Source organism: Protopterus annectens, chromosome 3.part0 (genome assembly GCF_019279795.1).
Source record: "Protopterus annectens isolate FY-2018-M chromosome 3.part0, PAN1.0, whole genome shotgun sequence".
In the NCBI taxonomy this organism is placed as follows: Eukaryota; Metazoa; Chordata; order Ceratodontiformes; family Protopteridae; genus Protopterus; species Protopterus annectens.
In genome coordinates this window covers 1,195,679,715-1,195,700,397 of record NC_056731.1, presented here as the reverse complement: position 1 = coordinate 1,195,700,397, position 20,683 = coordinate 1,195,679,715, and positions in this window count along the sequence as shown.

Below are 20,683 nucleotides of genomic sequence, written 5' to 3'. Positions count from 1 at the left end.
TAATTTTGCTTTAACATGGTCAGGGAGGGTTTGCTCTTTTAACCAAGCATGTCTACGAATGACAGAGCCAGTAACAGCTGCTCTACAGGAAGCTTCCAGTGAATCACATCCGCATTGTAAAGTATGCTTGCCCACCTGTTCAGCTGCATGCAACAGATCCTGCATTTCCTTGAATTCAGGCTGTTCTGAATGTGTGCTCATTTTTTGTTTTAACTGAGACATCAGGAATTGTTGATATTTCAACATGTGAAACTGGCAATTTAATGCTCTCATAGCCAGTGTTGCAGAGGTGTATATTTTCTTTCCCCATCTATCTAGGGCTCTGGAATCTCTTTCAGAGGGCACAGGATTTTTAGCCATAGAAGCTTTTACTCCCTTAGTACCCTGGGATATGGTTTCTGGGTCAGCTACAGGGCTTTTATAAAGGAATTTGTGCGAGTCAGGTACTCTGCAGTATCTGTCTGGTTTGGCTGGAGCAGGAGGTAGAGAGTCTGGATTTAAACTAGACTCCAAGTAGACATCATCCACAATATCTAAAACAGGAGGGATAGCAAGAGGTCTGCGCTGGGGTAATAAAAGGAAAAGTGTAATCCTGTTCCTCAGAAGAATCTGAGGAGAGAGAAACCTGGTCAGAGGATGCGTAATCCTCCACTTGTCTTGGTCTTTTATCAGGAGGGGGATGGGAACCCCTGATAAGGGTAATTAAATTTTCAGCCATCTTAAGCATCTGTTTCTTAGGCATGGGGCCTTGACCTGTAGACTGATGAACAGTTTTCTTAGGTTTTAAAGGAGTCTTAAGCTTAGCATAAGATTTAATGGTGAGTGTAGTCAGTCTGAAGACACCTTCTGCAACCGAAGGTGTTTCCTCTGCACCGGTGACTAATTCTGCTCCGGTGTCGGTAGATGGCTGCGTCGGCCTGGTAGACTCCGCTTGGGGGTCGGCAGCTGTCTGGTGTTCCAGCTCTGCGGTCGTCAGGGGCTGCGTAGGCGCCTCACTGAGAACCGGCGACAGGCCCAGCTGAGGCCTCGGGGTCTGGCTTATTCCTACGCTGCCTGTCCTTATCTTTGCGTTTTTTATGAATTGCGGTCGTCGGCTGCTCCGACGGCATGATATAATTAAATTTCCTACCAAAGTAATGCCGTGCGAAGTCAAAACGGTGTTTGATAGTGCGTTTATTAAACCCAGCGCAAAACCGTCAACCTGTGACATCGTGGTCTGGGCCTAGGCAAGGAATACAATAAGAATGGAAGTCCTTATGAGGTATTTGCTTCCCACAAGAAATGCAATTATTAACTTTTTCTGACATCGGACTGAGGCAAGAAAATGTTCCCCAATGGGGTACTTAGCTTTATTGAAGACTTCGGACTGAAATTCAAATCGAAAATCTCAGGTGTCGGCCGACCGGCACTTGCGAACTGCTTCTGCTTCAGGCACCGCACGGCAAGAAAGACTGAAGAAAATGGCGTCAGATGCCTCTTATATACACCTGGCGCACTGACGTCAGGGAAGAAGCGACAGCAACCGACGCCGGACCAAGACTTTGGAATTCGGGCCGACTGCGGGACCGCCTGACAGCAGAATAACCCAAGTGTGATGACCGCAGCAGGGTAACACGATGAACATCTGCATCAGCTGGAGCGACCAAAGAGGTCCTCACAAAGAATACAGGGTGTAAACTATGTCTTATGTGGACTGTCTCAAAGCCCTGTCCTTTTTCTCTGTCTCCTACAGACTACTGAAAGGCGATCTATGCCCAAACTACAAAACATTCTCTGATCCAGCCCTGATGAATCTGCTATGCATTCACAAACCAAGCAGAAAGTACAGTTTTGTACCTACCATAAATGTAGATGTCCGAACTGGATAGCATCTGCAGTCATAACAACTGGGTTGTCCTGTCGTCAGGCAGCCCTTCAGTCGGCCGGATTCCAAAGTCCGGGTCCGGCTTCGGCTGATGTCGCACTTCACCCGACGTCATCTCTGTTGGTCCTCGGGTATAAAGGCATCAGCCGACGCCATTTTCCTCAGTGTTTCTTGCCCCAGATGCCAGTAGCCCTCCTGGAGGTTAAAATTTGGATAGATGCCAATGTTTCCAAAAAGATAGAGGTAAACACAAAAATAAGCATGTATGTACATATATACAAACAAATACACCATAAAAGACTCCCCCCCACCAGCTAGCTATTAGGAGGGTAAAATACCCTAGGAGTACCACAGAGGGGAAGGAGGGAGGGTAATCCTGACTGCAGTTGCTATCCAGTTCGGACATCTACATTTATGGTAGGTACAAAACTGTACTATGTCCTTCATGGATGCATCTGCAGTCATAACAACTGGGTAGAATACCATAGCCAACTAGGGGAGGAGGATAAAACTAGATTATGGTGTGTTTAGGATCCCTTGCAGTACAGCAGTGGCAAACCCTGCTCGGGATCTGAAATATAGAGGTAAGTTATAATGCTTGGCAAATGTATGCACGGAGGTCCAAGTAGCCGCCTCAATAATGTCTTTGGTTGCCACTCCTCGTAAGAAGGCTGTGGTAGTGGCTGTTGCCCTTGTAGAATGAGGTCTTATGTTCTGTGGAATTGGTTTTCCATGGAAGGAGTAACAGAATCGTATGCAATTTCCTATCCATTTGGAGATTGTCTGTTTGGAAATAGCTTTTCCTTCCCTTCCTGTTGCATAGGCTACAAAAAGTTGGTCAGTCTTTCTGCTATTTTTTGTTCTGTCCAAGTAGTAGCATAGCTGTCTATGTACATCCAAGGTATGCAGTATTCTTTCCCCTCTGTTTTGTGGGTTGGGAAAGAAGGTAGGTAGGTGGATTGCCTGGTTTAAAGACACTCTGGATACCACCTTAGGCATAAATGTAGGATTAGTCCTCATGGACACTCTATCTTGGTGGAAGATTAGGAAGGGTTGCACTGCCATTAAGGCCTGTAGCTCTGAAACCCTCCTTGCTGAAGTAATTGCCAGTAGGAAAGCAGTTTTCCATGACAGGTGTTGTAGGTCTGCTGTTGCTGCTGGTTCAAAGGGTGATAGTGTCAACTTTTCTAGCACAAAGTTTAAGTCCCAAGCTGGCAAAGGTGGTTTCCTTGGAGGTTTTACATTCTTGATTCCTCTGAGGAACTGCCTGAGCAAAGGGTGCGAAAAAACAGGTGGATCAAAGCTGTATTCTGCTGAAATAGCTGATGCATGTATCTTGATGGAGGAGTAGGACAAGCCTGAATGAAGAAGTTCGGCCAGATACTCTAGAATGTTAGGCATATCTATGTTTGACACATCTTTTCCTCTTTCACTACTCCAAATGACAAACCTTTTCCATTTTCCATCATAGTTCCTTCTTGTTGAAGGTCTGCGTGCTTCAAGAATAATGTCTTTAACTCTTTGAGAAAGTTCTGGGTTAGCTGTTGCTATGTGATGTTCCATGCAGTCAGTTGCAACGTTTTTAGGTTTGGATGTATGATGCTGTAGTTGTTCTGAGTTAGCATCAAAGGCATCAGGGGTATTGGCCACATATTGTTCTGAGACATGCTCCTCAGCAGTGGGTACCAGTGTTGTCTTGGCCAGTTTGGAGCTATCAGGATTATCCTTGGACGTTCTTCCTTGATTTTTAGTAATACTTTGTGTATCAAGGGAAGAGGTGGGAATGCATATGCTGTCAGGCCTTTCCAGCTGAAGGAGAGCGAATCCACTTTCCATGCCAGTGGGTGTAATGTCCTTGTGCAGAATTTTTTGAGCTGGTGATTGAGAGGTGATGCAAATAGGTCTATCTGAGGCATTCCCCATTTCTTTGAGATGGTCTTGAAAATGTCCGGGTGCAGTTTCCATTCGTGGGCATCCGATGTGGTTCTGCTTAATATGTCTGCTAGAATATTTTCTTTTCCCGGTACAAACATTACCTGTAACTGGATGTTGTAGCTGAGTGCCCGGTTCCACAGCTCCAAAGTCATTCTGCATAGGGGGTATGAATGAGTGCCTCCCTGCTTGTTGATGTACCACATGACTGTGGTGTTGTCTGTCCTTATCATCAAATGGCCCTCTTTGAGAAATGGTCTGAACCTTTGGATTGCCAGTTTTACTGCCAGCATTTCTTTTAGGTTGATGTGCAGGTGAAGTTGATCCTGTGTCCACAATCCTTGCACGCATTTGTCCAGCATGTGGGCCCCCCATCCTAGGTCTGAAGCGTCTGTTGTGATGGTCTGGCTTGCTTGACATCTGCGAAAGGGTAGGCCTGGGTTTGTCTGGCATGCCTGAGCCCACCATAGGAACTCCTGTTTTAAGCATGGAATTAGTGGGATTTCTGTTTCTAGGCTGTGACTGTGTTGGGACCATAAATTCTTTAGGTACCACTGTAGTTTTCTCATATGTAGTCTGGCAAGTGGGTCCAGGATTATGCATGATGCCATGAAGCCCAAGGCCTGCAGTACTTTTCTTGCTGTTAACTTGTTCAGCTTTGTTAGTGCCAAGAAGTAAAGAGGGAGTTCTTTTGTTTTTCTGCAGTTAGGAATGCCATTTGTTTTACTGTGTCCAATTCCGCGCCCAAGAATGTCCTTGTTTGGGATGGTATCAGCCTTGACTTTTGTAGATTGACTGTGTATCCCAGTGCTTGTAGCAAGTAGATGACCCTTTGTAAATCTGTTGTCAGCTTGCTTTTGTTGTCCCCTTGTAGCAGGCAGTCGTCCAGGTATGGGTAAATTTGTATTCCCTGTAGTCTGCAATGGGCAATTACTGATGCCAGGCATTTTGTGAATACTCTGGGCGCAGTAGATAAGCCAAAGGGCAATGCTGAGAATTGATAGTGCTCTGATCCTGTAAGAAATCTGAGGTATCTTCTGCAGATTGGTCGAATGGGGACGTGCAGGTATGCCTCCTTGAGATCTAGAGTTACCAGCCAACACTCCTTGCCCAGCATGGGAAGAAGTTGCTGTAGGGTCAGCATTTTGAATTTTGGGACAATGATGTATGTATTTAAGGCGGACAGGTCGAGAATTGGTCTCCAACTTTTTCCTTTCTTGGAACTAGGAATAGTCTTGAGTAGAACCCTTTCCTTGCTCTGCAGTTGGCACTTTTTCCACAGCTCTCATGTTTGCTAACTGCATTATCTGTTGTAGAGCCTCTGTTTTTGATTTGGAGGTAGATTTGGCATTCCTCTTTTGATTGGTAAAGTGTGGAAGTGGAACCGGTATCCTTGATCTATGGTTTGTAAAATCCACTTGTCTTTTGTTATATAGTGCCAGTTTTTGAAAATAAGGTTAACTTTCCGCCTAGAGGAGCTGCTATTTGTTCCCTGGTAGGCGGATTTAGGATTAAGTCACTGTGGTTGTGTTGATGTGGTGGCAGTGGTTGTGTCTGTGCCTCTGTTGTTACCTTGCCACTGTCGTCCTCTGTAGGCACCTCCTCTGGATTGGTTTCTGCCTCTGGAACGTCTGTTTCTGCCCCTTTGAGATCTTGTGGAGTCAGGAAAGGACCAATTTTGGCAGGCCAGTTCCTGCTAAACCTTGGGGGCTGAACCTGCAAGAAATCTTTAACCGTTTGAACGGATTTTGCCTTTTCTTCCATTTTCTTCATAACCTGCTGGGCAGGTGTACCAAACAAACTTGTCTTATCCATAGGAGCATCTAGTAACTTTGCTTTAACATGATCCGGTAAAGCTTGCTCCTTTAGCCATGCATGCCTTCTTATCACTGTGCCAGTCATGGCTGATCTAAATGAAGCCTCCAGTGCATCATAGCCACATTTTAAGGAATGGTTACTAACCTGTTGTATGTTATTTACCATTTCTAATACATATTTCTTATCAAGAGATTCATCAGTGGTTAGCTTTTTAGTTAACTGATCAAGCATAAACTCTTGGTATTGTATCATGTGAAACTGACAGTTTAAAGCTCTAGCTGAGAGAGTAGCTGAAGTGTAGACCTTTTGCCCCATCTGTCTAATGACCTTGCTTCCCTTTCAGAAGGAATAGGGTTTTTAGCTATGGTCGTGCTACTGCCTTGGGACCCTGGGATATAGTTTCGGTCTGCAAGAGGGGCCTTGTAAAGGTGGTGATGAGTGTCTGGCACCCTGTAAAATCTGTCTGGTTTGGCAGGGGCTGGAGGTAAAGAATCTGGAGCGGAGCAGACATCATTGAAAGCATCATCCACCACAGAGAGAACAGGAGGTATAGCTAAGGGCCTGTGTTATGGAAGGTGCAGAAAAGTCCTAAGTCTTTTTCTGGAGTCTGAAAAATCCTGTTGCTGCCATTGGAACTGCTCTCGCATGGCATGTAAGGTTTCCCCAAAGGAAAATTCTTCTGGTGGGGAAGCAGCTGGAATGGATTCTTCAGCATCAGAGTCTTCAAAATTAGAGAAAGGAGCCTCTGGCTGGTCAGTTATGTCTGATTCATCGGCTGAATCATCAGATGACACTGGCTCAGGGGGCTCTGCCCTAGGTCTCTTCTCTGGGGGCTGAGAGGCCCTGTCTGGGTGAGATTGAGATCCTCTAATTAATGAAATTAAATCTTCTGCCAGAGTAAGCATTTGAGAACTAGAGGAGGGCCTGGTTGAAGGGGTTTAACAGGCACTGTTTTAGTAGTCTTGGCTGCTTTAGCCCTGGCGAAGGCCTTAATGGACATGGCTGCTGGAGGCCTAGCAGCACCACGTGCTGGGGTAGAGACATCCAAGGGAATGGTGTCTGATAAGTCAGTGGCAACCACCGTAGTGGGTATAATTTCTGAGGCCGATTCAAGAATGGTAGCAGGGGCCTCAGTTGTAGAGATAGATTCAGCTGTACTTTGATCAGTTTTCTCGGTTTCAGCCGAAACCCAGACACTCATGTTTGCTTAACCATGGTTTCAGCCGAAACCGCGGACCGCGAGTGTCGGTCTTTATCTTTGCGTTTTTTTGGCAGATTGGGTAGTCGGAGGATCCGACGGCATAATGTACGCAAAATCAGAACCGAAAAACTGTTCAGCAAACTCCGACCGACGCCTAAGCGTTCGTCGGTTGAAAGAAGCACAGGCCGAACAGGCTGCTACGTCGTGGGCTGGGCCTAAACAAGGCAGACAGTAAGAGTGGAAATCTTTATGAGGTATTTGTTTCCCACAGGTTAAACAATTATTAACTTTTTCTGACATCGGCTGAGGCAAGAAAGAGTCCCCAACGGGGTACTTAGCTTTAGAAGTCTTCGAAGTAGTATTCGGTAGAAGTAATCTCTGGATCCGACCGACCGGCACTTGCGAACAGCTTCTGCTTCATGCGCCACGCGGCAAGAAAGACTGAGGAAAATGGCGTCGGCTGATGCCTTTATACCCGAGGACCAACAGAGATGACGTCGGGTGAAGTGCGACATCAGCCGAAGCCGGACCCGGACTTTGGAATCCGGCCGACTGAAGGGCTGCCTGACGACAGGACAACCCAGTTGTTATGACTGCAGATGCATCCATGAAGGACATCTAGAATTAGCTGATCTAAGGAGCTAAACATTGTGTGTGACAAACAAAATATGTTGGGAAGGGCAGATATGAGTCTGAAATTAAACCCTTCTCTGAACAGATTCCCCATTCATGTGAAACAGAGCTCTTCCCCTTAGCCTGTGGATGGGAAATGGCAAATTCATCCTGGCTTGTCACCTCTTGCCCTTATGGAAATGGTCAGTTTGTAGATGCCCTTAGGCAGAGAGATGCACCAAAGCTGTTCTAGCCCACTAATAGTGATAACTGGGAAAACTGGGGCATGAATGGCTAGGCGTAAAAAAGGCTATAGGGCCAATGCTGAAGATGTATCGGGGGGACCTACAAAGGATATTAAAACAAAGGATAGATTTATGAAGACATTTACGAAAATACTTATGGAAGATGCCAATTCAGTAGTAAGAACTCTGACATTTACATAATACTCCCCAAGGTACAATAACTGGGCTAGACTAGACAAATTATATTTCACAGGAACATGTTCATTTAATTGAAAAAAAATAATAATCACATCCAACAACGATTTCTGATCATGCACCAATAAAAACTAAGACAAAATACAGGGTAATGAAGCACAAGTAAGGCACTGGTGCTTTTCCACATGTTAAGAAAGAAATTTAAGGAATGGGTAGTGGAAATTATTTGAGAGTTATTAGGGAAGACAAACATCCTCACAAGTTATAGCTACTAACTGGGATAAAATGAAAACGGAGTTTAAAAATGGGTGGAAATAAAACAGAGATATGACCAAGTAGTAACAGAAATCACTTAAAGAGGTTGACAAAAGTTAAAGTTTTGCAGAAAAAGGGGAATCTCACAAACCAAGAGGAGGAACAAATGCAGGGTGCTAGAGGAAATAAGGGAGTATCTTGAGAATATGCAGGAGTTTAGAATTTTTGCAGTTAAGTACCTATTTTTAATAACTCCAGAGGACAAAAGCTTTTAGCATAAGAACTTAAGCAACAGAACATTGAAAGATTAGTCACCAAACTTAGAGAACCTATAACAAGTAAAATAACCAGAGATCCAGTAGAGATTTTAGAGATATTCCAGCAATTTTATGAAAATATGTATAAAACACAGAAATGTGTAAATCAAGAGTACAACTGGAAATATTTATGGAAAACTTAACTACGCCGAAGTTAGAGGTAGACGAGGTCCAACAACTAGCAGCTAAGATAAAAGGTGATGTATAATCAATCTTCAGGAAAGTCTCCATGAATAGATGGTATTCTTATGGAAGTTTGGAAATTAGGAAGGAAGAAAGTGATAAACATCTGAAATTTTGCTTAACAGATTTTTAAAAGGAGGGGAAACACTGACATCAGAAAGCTGTGCGTTACCTAAAGACGGCAAAGACCCTTCAGCATCCAACTTCATATAGACCCATTTCAACTTTTAAACCATGACTATAAAGTGTTTATGTCTATACTGTCTAAAAGAATGGCAAAAGTGCTGTCAAAATTGATAGATGTGAATCTGTGATTTTGTGGTGGGGATGCAAACATTTGACATTAATAGAACTGTGATGATCCAGAGGGAAGCGGAATGTAGGAAAATACCTCTGCTAGTGGGTCTTGATGCAGAGAAAGCATTTGGCAGAGTATGCTGGGACTTCATGAAGTGGGGCATTAGAAGCATTTGCACTCTGACACACTAATAAGATTAGAAAGATACATAAAGGATCGGAGACAAGAATAAAAGTGGGAGAGTTCCTCTTAGATGAGCTGTGTTTAAACACAGGAACCAGGCAGGGATGTCCTCTTTCTTTCCCTTTATTTGCTTTTAAATTTAGAGCCACTGGTAAAGAAAATAATGAAGTCAGAAATACAAGGACATATTTGGTATGATAATCAAGAAATCTTGGCTTTAACTGCAGATGACATCATCTTATAGCTGATAAATCCAGAAAAGGAAATCTCAGCGTTGTGGAACATTGTAGACAGTTTCAAGTCTTTTTGGGATATAAAATTAGTGAAGATAAAACAAAAGCTATAGCCATAAATTATGTACCCACACACAAATTAGTTCAGCATTAACCATATGTATGGGAACACAAGATGAAGTAACTAGAAGTACAGATTAAAAAGGCTTCTGTTATGGCAGCCGATATGTAAGAAGAGACTAAACAAAAGTTAATAAAAAAAAAAAAAAAAAACCTGGGAAAAGTGGAAACTCTTATTTATGGATATGGATAGTACGATACAAGGCGTGAAAATGTTTCTAGTCCCTTTAGTCTTGTGTACAGGTTAGGCACACTTATCAACCAGAGGAGAAATTGTGGATAAAGAATTGAAGGAATTTATCTGAGGGGAAAGGGGCAAGAGTTGTGTGTGAAAAGCTGATCCTTCCAAAAGAACAAGGTAGTTTAGGTTTACCTGATTTAAGAGATATTTTAGACCTACACAGTCAAGGCTCATATACATAACACAAGCAGAAGGTTATAATTTAAAGTGGAAAGGGATTATAATGACCAAGGGGAAGTTCGAGAAACAGAGAAAGGGTCTGACTTTGTATGCAGATCCTTAAGGAGAATAACCATACAGAATATTATACTCAAAGTAGTAGAAATAAGCCAATATGACAATGGAGAAATGAGATTTTGCCAATTGGGATGAGTGCAAGTAGGAGTACAGAAAAAGGCAAGAAAGTCAGGAATTTACTGAAGAAATCTGGCAAAGGAACCAAGATAACGGGAACAAACAACTCAAGCAGGAAAGGTAATGCAGTGGGAATAGGCCATGAAGACATATGGATGTGTAGACTAGAGACTGCCCACCCTAACAGGGCTTGATCTAGAAGTACAGACAAGGAGAAAGGGAAAGTGGAATTTTAACTGAAAGACCTGCTCTAGTAGAGTTTTAATTGAATCCAGAAGAGAAGCAGTTATTAAAAGGATAATTAGTAGGGCATATAAAACATTGCATAACACATAAGAATCAATCAGAGAGGTTAGAAAAGATTGGGAAGAGAGATTGGAAAAGCAATTTACAAGAAAACAATGGGAAGACATATGTACTGGCAACCAAGTCCAAAAGGTTTAGGATCTTTGCTTCCACAGGTATTTTACATCACAAGCAGACTTCAAATAAAATTTTCTCAGGTAGATACCCAATGTTGGAGGTGTGAATGAGAAGATACACCTGGGAACATATGTTTTGGGAGTGTAATGAGTTGGCAGATTTGAAAAATTCCCTACAGAGTACTTGATCAGAAATATTGGATGAGCAAATGGCTGGTAGTAAGGAAATTATTCTTTTGAGCTGGGATACAGGTCCTGAACTGCCTACACACAGTAATGCCTTAAGTTTAATTCTGCTAGCTGTCAAAAATCAATTACCAGAAAATGGAAATCAAAGTCTATGCCAACTGTACTTGAGATGCTGAATATTATAAGACAGAAAAGAACTGGAAGAGGGATCTTTAGAAAAAAGAAAGGAGAAAATTATGTAGAAGTAAATGGAAATTATGGGAACAATGCACGCATAATAATGTTCAGGATGTGGCGTGAGGTTTAAGGGAAGGTAGGAAATGAGCAATTTTTTGTAATGTTGGAATAAGAAGCAAAGAAAACATATGGGATGTAAATTGTATTTAACTGCAAAATTGTTAAAATGTTTTTTTTTTTTTTGAAGTCATGTTTGCCTACATCTTAAGTGATAATTTAGTAAAGATGGAAAAAAAAAGACTTTTGGGCTGTTAGCAAAGGAACCTCCTATGATCCTATATCCTTTGGTAGGAGAAGTCCTATCAGCTACTGCAAAAGTGATCTAATAATATCTCCCTCTATCTCCATAACACAATTACTTCTAACCTAAAAGTAATATTCAACACAAATAAACCTAAAAAAAGTCCCTAAATCAAACATCTAATTTAAGTCTACACCTCTACAGCAGATCTCTTGCACAAATTAAGAATTTGACACAGCTGAAATGCCTCAATCATTTTGCAAGTGCATTATGTTCTGTTCAGGCAGGCAAAATATCAAGTGCAATCCCACTAGAAATACAAACGGAAAATTACCAAATGATTCCTAAATCTCATACCCAACAGCTGCACAGAACTGCTTGTGTACCTGCATTACTTAACTACCATGCAAACACACCTGTCATTAGCTTCAGAGCTCTAATCAGCATAAGAAATGGAAGATGAAATGTAATGCTACATTCAGTATCTCAACTTCCTAACTAGTCTCCTCATTTCCTTCCTTCTCACCACAGCCGCTAATTTCACACCTATTATTCTCTCTCTTCACCCATTAATCCATATCACTTCCAACCCACTACCATTGCATATTACTGTTTTCATACATGGACACTTCATAAGTTATCTTCTAAATTTCTTAAAGAATATGCCATTTGCCCTACTAAAAGCAAGGATATCAATTTCTAAACCTATTAGAACTATACATATATGTAGAAAGTTTTAATTTGTAAATTGTAAATTCTTTCAATTACTTTACATTTCTGCATTCCTCTTTATAATGTATTTCATCAAACTGTCATCGTGTTGATTACACAAGTCCAATTGCGTTGATAATTACAATGATATTACAATGTAAGCGAACATTTTTCTCCCTGCATTTCTGCTGATGAAGGGCTTGCCAGCCCAGTCTATCTTGGTTAAAAAATGGAAACAAAATTAATTCTTGATCCTTTCTCACCGAGTGACATGAGCAAATAATTCAACCATCAGACATGCTTGTTATCACCTACTCTGAAGACATCAACATGGAACGCAGGAAGTTTTTAAAGACTATTCTTCATCCTAACACAACCCAATCAGCTCTTTCACCCAAATGCCTTCAATCTGGGTGGACCATTAGTCTTTGGAAAAAGTTAATCTTCTTCCTAATAAGGCAGAGGAGAAAGCGGAGGGGCTAGCATAATAAAACAGTACTAAATAGCACTACATGGATGGGGTACCACTGTCCCTTCCTCTGCCATGCTGCCTGTACCTCCCACTTCCCCAAGACAGACTAAACATTTTTAGCATTGTTCAGATTTTGCCAGTTTTCTATAACAGCAACATTGGCAGGAATTTTTTTTGTTAAAGCTGGACACTGGTGGATGAAACTGATCTTTCATCATTTGCACTGTTCTCATTTCTTAACTCAACCTTCAATGGCAAGCCAAATAACATGTACTTATCCAAACAGGTGTTAAAAATGTGCTCTTCGACACCTTCAGGCAAAGGCCGGCTCCTTCCCAGGTGGGCCTCAAAAATTACCATGACAGAAAAATTCTGGCATGTGTATCCATAGAATTGTAAACACATTTGCTGACCTGATTTTCCCTTATGGGATGTTGCCTGGATCACTTTAGCTTAACAGTAACCTTAAGAAAACATCTGACTATTTCTAAAGTTTACACTGACACTAAAGATGGCTGAAGCATAAAATATTCTTGCCAAACAACCAATAACCCGATTTCCTAATTATGAATGCTGTTACTGAAAGGGTCAAACTGGATCCCTATTGACATTTAGGGAGATTGCAAAAATGTTTAGTTACTTCACCATGTGCTCCATTTGACAAACATCTGCCAGACGTTAGTGGAGAATGAGGTTGACAGACAGAGTCTAGGAAAGTGTTTAACATCTTGGAAAGCCTGAGACAATACGTATATGCAAGCTAGCTTAAGCTCATCTATCCCTAGCAATTATATGCATATTTCATGGGAACTGGACATCCTCTATCCACACTTGAAATGGAGATTCATAACACTGAGGGTGTCAACAGGGGAAGCAACTTCGGATGGAGAATCTGAATAAAGATTCCAATTGTAAAACAGATTAAATCTTTCCTTTATTAATTCTGCAGATTGTATACAATGATTACGATGATTGCAATTCTGCAGACTGTATACATTCAAAAATATTACGGTTGTGCAGACTGGTTAGCTACAGGAGAAAATGCAAGTGTGATGCTTTGACATACTGCCAGCTATACCAGGAGAAGTGGGATAGTGGATGTGTAACACATGCCAGCACAGCTAGCTGGAATGTTGTAAAGAATTACATGTCATTTGTATATCAAACTGATTTGTACAGATGTTTGTGTTAAAAATGTATCAACAGTGGGTCCTGACTGTATTGTAACTGAATTAAATGTATATGATTTAACAGAGAATACTGGAAGATAGGTTAATCACAGTCCAACTGCAGCTGACTGAAAAAATGTCCTGAAATTAAATTTCTAGGCCTAGGCCATAAAGACTGTATCTTACAATTTTGATTGCAGCCAGAGACAAAATGTCTGGAAAAACAAATACTTTGAAGTCTTCTGTATTATCTTTAGCAGTGAACTAACTGCTGCTCTGGAAGGGTAGAAGTTATAAATTGTTTTATGACTTCCAGAATCTGCATCAGATCTTAGCAAGCACTGTGTGCATTAACACAAGTGCTAAATCCTGGCAGTTTCTAGCAATGGGGGGTTGCATAGGAACCAGAATTCAGATGACCAGATGTACATAAAGTCCTTCTGTAATCCATCACTAAAATAATGTTTAATACTAGTTGGCACTGAAGTCTCAAAGCAATCTTGTTTTTGTAACCTGACAAGGACAGATCCCACCCTACTTCTTCTTGCCTTTCTCTAGTAAGTAATCAGGGAATAATAATTTAGATCAGTCAGGAAAATATAGTGAGATTAGTTTACTGTTTTTTCTCTCTCTGTGTGAATCTATTCATCTGTGTTACTTTAACATTTCCTGTGACTGAACCTCTGGTGATTGCTGTAAACAGATATTTAGCATCGTCATATTCTTTTATTAAATATATTTAAAGTTTCATTGTGGTTGGTCCTTTAGAGAATATTTTAACCTTTAAGAGTGCTGATATTTATTCAGTGGCACTGAGGCCACTCCTGAAAGCCTTGCTGCTTGGTCAAAGTTACCATGTGTATTAATATTACTTTCACTCAGTATAATTTGGTACCCTTGCAAAAGCCTTAAAAGTAGCTGGCTTTGGAGTGTCTGGCGGCAGAGTAACTACCTTACAGTCTGGACAGAAGGGGGCATAGCTAGTAAACCTGTACCAGCCTTTCCCAGGTGTGTGTGTGAGAAAATCAAATCTCAGCGTGTGTAGCAGCTGCTTGGAACAGGGGCATGAAGCAGGGGTTTCACAGAGTGGTGGAGAACTTGGCTTGGACACAGCTGAGGTTTCAACTCTATAGCTGTGCCAGTGGGGAGTCTTACTGGGGACCTGGAGGGAGATGGAGAGAGAAACCCATACCCCCATACTGTGTTCTCTGTGCATCTCAAGGGAAACTGTGCTTGATGCAGACAGCTACATCTGGAAATACTGGGTGTATCCATTTTTGTTCCATGTGAACGTCCTTCTACAGTGCCACTGGTAAGGATTCCGGCTCCTTGATTAATGGCCGAGAGTGGGGACATCTCAGCAAATTCGTACACAAGTCATTCCTATACATTTTGGTACTGAATGGTTCAAAGAATATCTTTTAGAACACAAGTTAATTGCCAACAAGCTCATGTTTAGAGCTGGTTTTGAGAATTATTTTATTAAAAGCGTTATCTAGTTAGTGACGTGGCCAGAGGAGTGGCAATGGTTCCCAGTTATGCCTATACTGTTTTAGGGTAGTGAAAAGACCTTTACTGTATGGCAGTATCTTACACTTTTGCAAGAAATACTTCAGACTTGTGTCCTATTTATGTGGCCTGGAGTATATGACATGCTATTCCAGTTTTACAAATACCTCAATACTATTTTTTTGAAGAATCTCTATTACAGTAAATGTAGTGTGATCTTTTTTGGATATCAAAATTCAAAGGAGTTTGGAGAACCACAAAATCTTGACCTCTACAACAAGGAAGGAGGCAACTAGCAACAGTACTTGCATTTTAATAGTACACATCCCCAATATCAAAAAGAAAACAAAGGGACAAATAAGAGCAAGTAGACTGTGTACTGCTCAATGGGATTTTGAGAAGAAAATACTGTTACTTACTGGAAAATATTTGGAAAGGGGGTGCCCAGCACAAATGATTTATAAATACAAGGATGAAGCAACTGAAAAGGGGGACTGAGTTTAGACTCCTGATAAAGAAGAGGGTGACAAGGGGTATACACCAAGGAGTATGTGCTTAATTATACCCAGGATATGCCAGAGATAAAAAAACAAAACAAAACAAAAAAAAAAAAACAACAAAAACTCATTAGTAGCAACTGGCATATAATTGGGACAGATTCCCTTGGTTAAGGAGATTACTGGTAGTGGACCCACTTTTATTAATAAAAGGAGTAGAAGTCAAGGATTTTTGAGAGATAAAAGCAAAGTTAAGGGGGATAATGTAAGAAATAAAGAACTTTGTTTTGCAATCATTGTAATCAGTTTAGGTTCATAGCAAACAGTCCCTTCTACTGCATGAATACAGAGAGGTCACTCAGCCCCAAAATATTTAATTGTACTATTACTAATGTGGTACATGTGGCAAAGTGTCTTAACTGCCAATTGCTCTAAATAGAGCAAGTGCCAGGATTTATGAGCATAGATACGATACAAAGAATATTATGAAAGCTTTGTATACACATTTTATCAAATGCGGTTGGTTTGAAAAGATTTATGTTATTGATGCTCTAGAACCCAGCATGGGGAGGCTGATGCTGAAAATTTTACTGATGTAAAACAGTATGAATGGCAAACAAATTGGGTGTTCTTAATAGAGGTAGTTTAGATGATCTTAATTTTAAATGTATTCTTATGAACCAAAGATCTAGGAAAAAAAATATGTTAGTTTCTTTGGAATTTTACAAATTTTGGCAAACAAGGTTGTAACTGGTTTATCTGGATGATGTCATTAACGATGAATTGTTTGTATTTAAATGTGCATTTAAGTGAGTGTAACCAGGGTCTGATGAAGTCATACTGGCTTGATGAAAGTGGTCACTATGGTGAATAAAGTTTAATTTTTATTTCTGAGTCTTCTTGGTTCCTTTTGAGCCTTTTAACACTGTACAATGGGATTTTATTTTTAATTGTGAGTTTAATTTCAAGTTGGATCTCTGTTAATTTCTGGTATACAAATTCAGAAATTACTAACAGCTGAACTGGGACACAAGATTCCAATATACAGAGACCTTCACCATTGTCCTGGTTAACAGTTCAAATCTGAGAACCTGCATTTACCTGTGGCATACAATAGCTTCTTGTAAGGTGTGAAGTGATACAGGCATCAGGTCCCAAAAAGGTTCTGACAGAGGCACTGGAGCCAAAGGGTTACCCTCATCGGAGCCAGATGTAGACTCTACAGCCTGGCACACCTTGCTATTTGTTCAGCCCCAGCATTTAGATGTTCATCCCCTCCTCCCATATGAATACACTCTAAGGGGTTGAAAACCCAATGGCTTAAAGACAAGGCTTTCAGATTTTTCACCCTACTTTCGAACCCCCCACCCCGAAACATTTCTTGCAGGCAGAAACAAGGTGATTCTCCCTTATAAAGGAATGACACAGAAGGGGAAATCCAGTGATGGGATCACAGATAAAAAAGCTGGTGATTTTTTTTTTTGGGGGGGGGGGGGGGGGATGAGCTGCAGGAAAAAAATCCAGGAACACCCAACAATGGGAAGAGTAAATAAGCTTAGTTATCTGCTGGATTTATGCATTTTAATTTTTTACTTGAATTTAAATTTGTTACCCAAGGTACAACACTGATCATAATCAGTTTCAGTCTCTGCCACCCTTCCCCAGTGGTACTTACTCTTCTGGATAAAACCAAAGGACTGAATACTTAACTTGTAGATGTAGCAGCAAAAGACATCTGAAGATAGTACGGGGCACTTTACACCAGGATCACACGGGGAAGAAAAGGGAAAGCTCACCAAGGGGATGTCCAAAGCTCTGGAAGTCAGGCAAGCTGGATACATGGCCAGTTAAAGCTGAATTCTCACCAATGAAAAGTGCTACTGAACAGTGTGATTCCTAGGATGACCATCAACAAACTGGGGGGGGGGGTATAATCTCCAAGAAAGAGCTGGTAACATTTCTTGTGCGTCAGGCAGACCGATTTAGTTAAAAACAATTGGGTGCAGGGTGTCTTAATCTGAACAAACTTTGAAACTACATCAAGGTTCTCCAAGTTGTGCTTATGATGTTCAGTACTGGTCTGAACTGGGCTTCTATGCTGCTGTGCCCTACAGTGACTGCAATTACTGCTACTCCTACATGTATACCCTTTGCTAGTAATGGTTCTCTAAGCCAAGGCAAACTAGGATATTTAGACTCTCATGGGCAGCTCTAAGTAAAGTCAAGACTACAGTAATGAAATCTGTGGAGTATACCTTCTGGAAGGCTTCACATGCAAATCCTGAAGGGGTGGAGAAGACACTTCTTGTGTAGTCATCTCACATGTAAGCTTCTTGAAGAACCTGCAGGCTTACAACAGAAGAAAGTCAAGCTGGCTTCAAAGATTTAAATATCCACTATACAGATGTCAACACCAATTTGAAAGAACAAAGCCTACCTAAATAAAAAAAAAAAAAACAAGACTGCCTTAATTCCAGAAATGACTACCTATGCTAATTATTAAAAAAAAAATGAACTATGTAATGCTGAGCACTGCACTCCAGGGTATGCTTCCCTAGCTACAGCATCAGTGCTTTCAAAATAACAGTAAGAATGGGATACATGAAATTCCAATGAAAATAATATCATAAGGATAATTTTAGAGACATCAATGACTCCAGAAATGGGGCATTTTGCCAGAGCTTCCTGAACATGATCTACAAAGGAACATCCTAGCCAAGGCATGTAACAGACAGCTACACAAGGACAAAAGCAGCACAGAACACTCTCCTGCCCACTCTGTCCAAAGCACTGCACTACCTATTCAGTAGGGAGAGGTGCTTAAACCTCTGGGCCATACATGAACTAAATGGTCTGAAAAAAAAAGGAACTTCTAGAGGCCATCTACACAAACTCTGGATGTTTCCAAGCAGCATAAATGGCAGCCATGAGAAAGACCCCAAAAGGTTCCTCATTGTTCTTCCTGAAATTCAGACCTAGCTTTCTTTTTCATGGGAATGGCAAGGAAGAGCAGCCCTATAAGGAACAGCTTAGGAGCCTTGCTTAACCAAAGGAGGCATCACTCAAAGGGAGTGAGAGGAAGGTGGCAGTTCACAATCCTCCCCAGTCTCAAAAACAAGGATACAATTATCCACTTCCAATGGAAGAGCAGCAGCAAAAACTTCCCATAATTCTAGCACCAGCAATTGTAAACTGTGCTCATCTGACAAAAGCGCAAATAGCATACAGTAGATTGGTGCTAGATATCTTATCTAACAGGCTTCAGAAGTACAAGGTTGCAACAGGCCTGAATGGGCAAAATAAGTGATCCCCAAGTATGGGTTCAAGGAAGGACTGATCCTAACACAGCACAGCAGTTACCTATCATTTCAGCAAGCCTGTCTTTAAAGAAAGATTATTTTACTGACGAATTCCTCCTGAAGCTAAGCAGTCCTGAAGATTGCTATACCAAACAAGTGGCAACCCACTGCACAGGGTATTTAAGTCCTTCATCCAGAGCCAACATTTTATTTTTTAAGCTGAGGTTTCAACAAACAGCAACTACAATTTAAACCATATCTTGAAAAGTACATGCTTGTCTAATGCAGAGTATTCCTCATGGGCCATCTGGTATAAGAGGAACCCCTGAAGTCTTCTCAGTTCTTGCCAATGAGCCTTCCTCAACTCACAAAAAGGAGAGTAGACTCCTTCAACCCAAGTTTAACCATTAAGTCCTCTCAGGGGGAGACTGGGGCTTGCTTCTACTGACTTTGCTGGTGGCAGACATGCTCTGTAACTTTGCTTAATTCATTCACTCCAGTGGAGCTCAGGATGTTTGCACTGTAACTTCCAATGGGAGGAGCCTAAGCCTTCTGACAGAATCAAATTATGTCCTCACATTTCAAACAAATGTTCAAATCTCTGGAACCACATGGGTTATGAAAGAAGTACAAATAGCAAACACTTCAGCACAACCTATTTTTATAGTGGTAGTATTTTTAGGTTCTAGGTCTTAAACTGAATTTTGTAAGTCACAGTAAATGCAGAAACTATTATGTTTATAATAGTTTGTAAACAACTTACAATATCTCAGCAACCATTCAAGTTACATACGTACTCTCAAGCAGCATTTTGTTCACCTAGCCAAGAGCTTTCATATGAGGCCAAGTAGTTCTGTCGGTTACTTGGTTGTTGAGATATTTAGAAAAGTGTGAATATTTTATCCATATAAATTAATGTTATAAAAACAATATCTATTTACCTGCACTAGACAGAGGTCAAATGTTAATGCAGTTGAGTTTGCCGTTGTGTAAGATGAAACCTTTTAAAACCTTGTACATAGCATGGGTTTGGAATTATTGATGCAAATATGAACAAGCAATGTTTGATGCCTGGAGGAGTCAGGAGGAGTCAACTGCAGAAGCACCTGGAGCCATCATGCGGATGTAATGAGTAAACCTAAAAAGAAGAATCCCCACCACTCAACATGACTACTGTGGGTGCATCTCTCATGCAACTAAAAGGAGAATACAAACTCTGTCCTGGACTAGGCAAAGGAAAACATGCTACAACTGAGAAGTAGGAGACCATTTCAGGGCTGGACATAATGAGACAAAGTTTTGGCGGATGCCTCTCCTCTGGATGCACTACCTTCTACCAACTACTTGGCCTTGGCCCGGAATCATGCAGGAGGCAATCCAGCTGGGTCCAGGCATTTCACACCCTCCAAAGGGGACTATTTTCTGCTAGGTGATGTACGCCTCAAGAATCTGGCCTCTTCTCCCAGGGTAGCCAGGCTGAATCACTGGCCCCTACAGCAAATCTTCACAGTACACCTCCTGCTGAAAAACTGTACTAGCGCTGGTCCTTGCTTCTACTGTGCAGACAGTAGGTGGATAAGTTTTCCACAATTTACTTTCTAACACAATATGTTAGGTGCAAAGCCTGAACTGTGCACATGTGGCACACGGAAGACAGAGGTCAAATTAGGAAATGCAGGAGCTGAACACACCATTCTACCCAATGAGTAATATTACACAAACTAGCAAGAAGAATGGAGACCAGATAACTTTTCAGAAGTGTGCCAATCTGGAACAGTCAGAAAGAAATCTCAACACTTACCAAATGCAATCTCCGAAGTCAGATGTGAAAATTTCAGTTACTAATTACGTACTTACACTATACAATTCTGAATGCCTCTGGATGA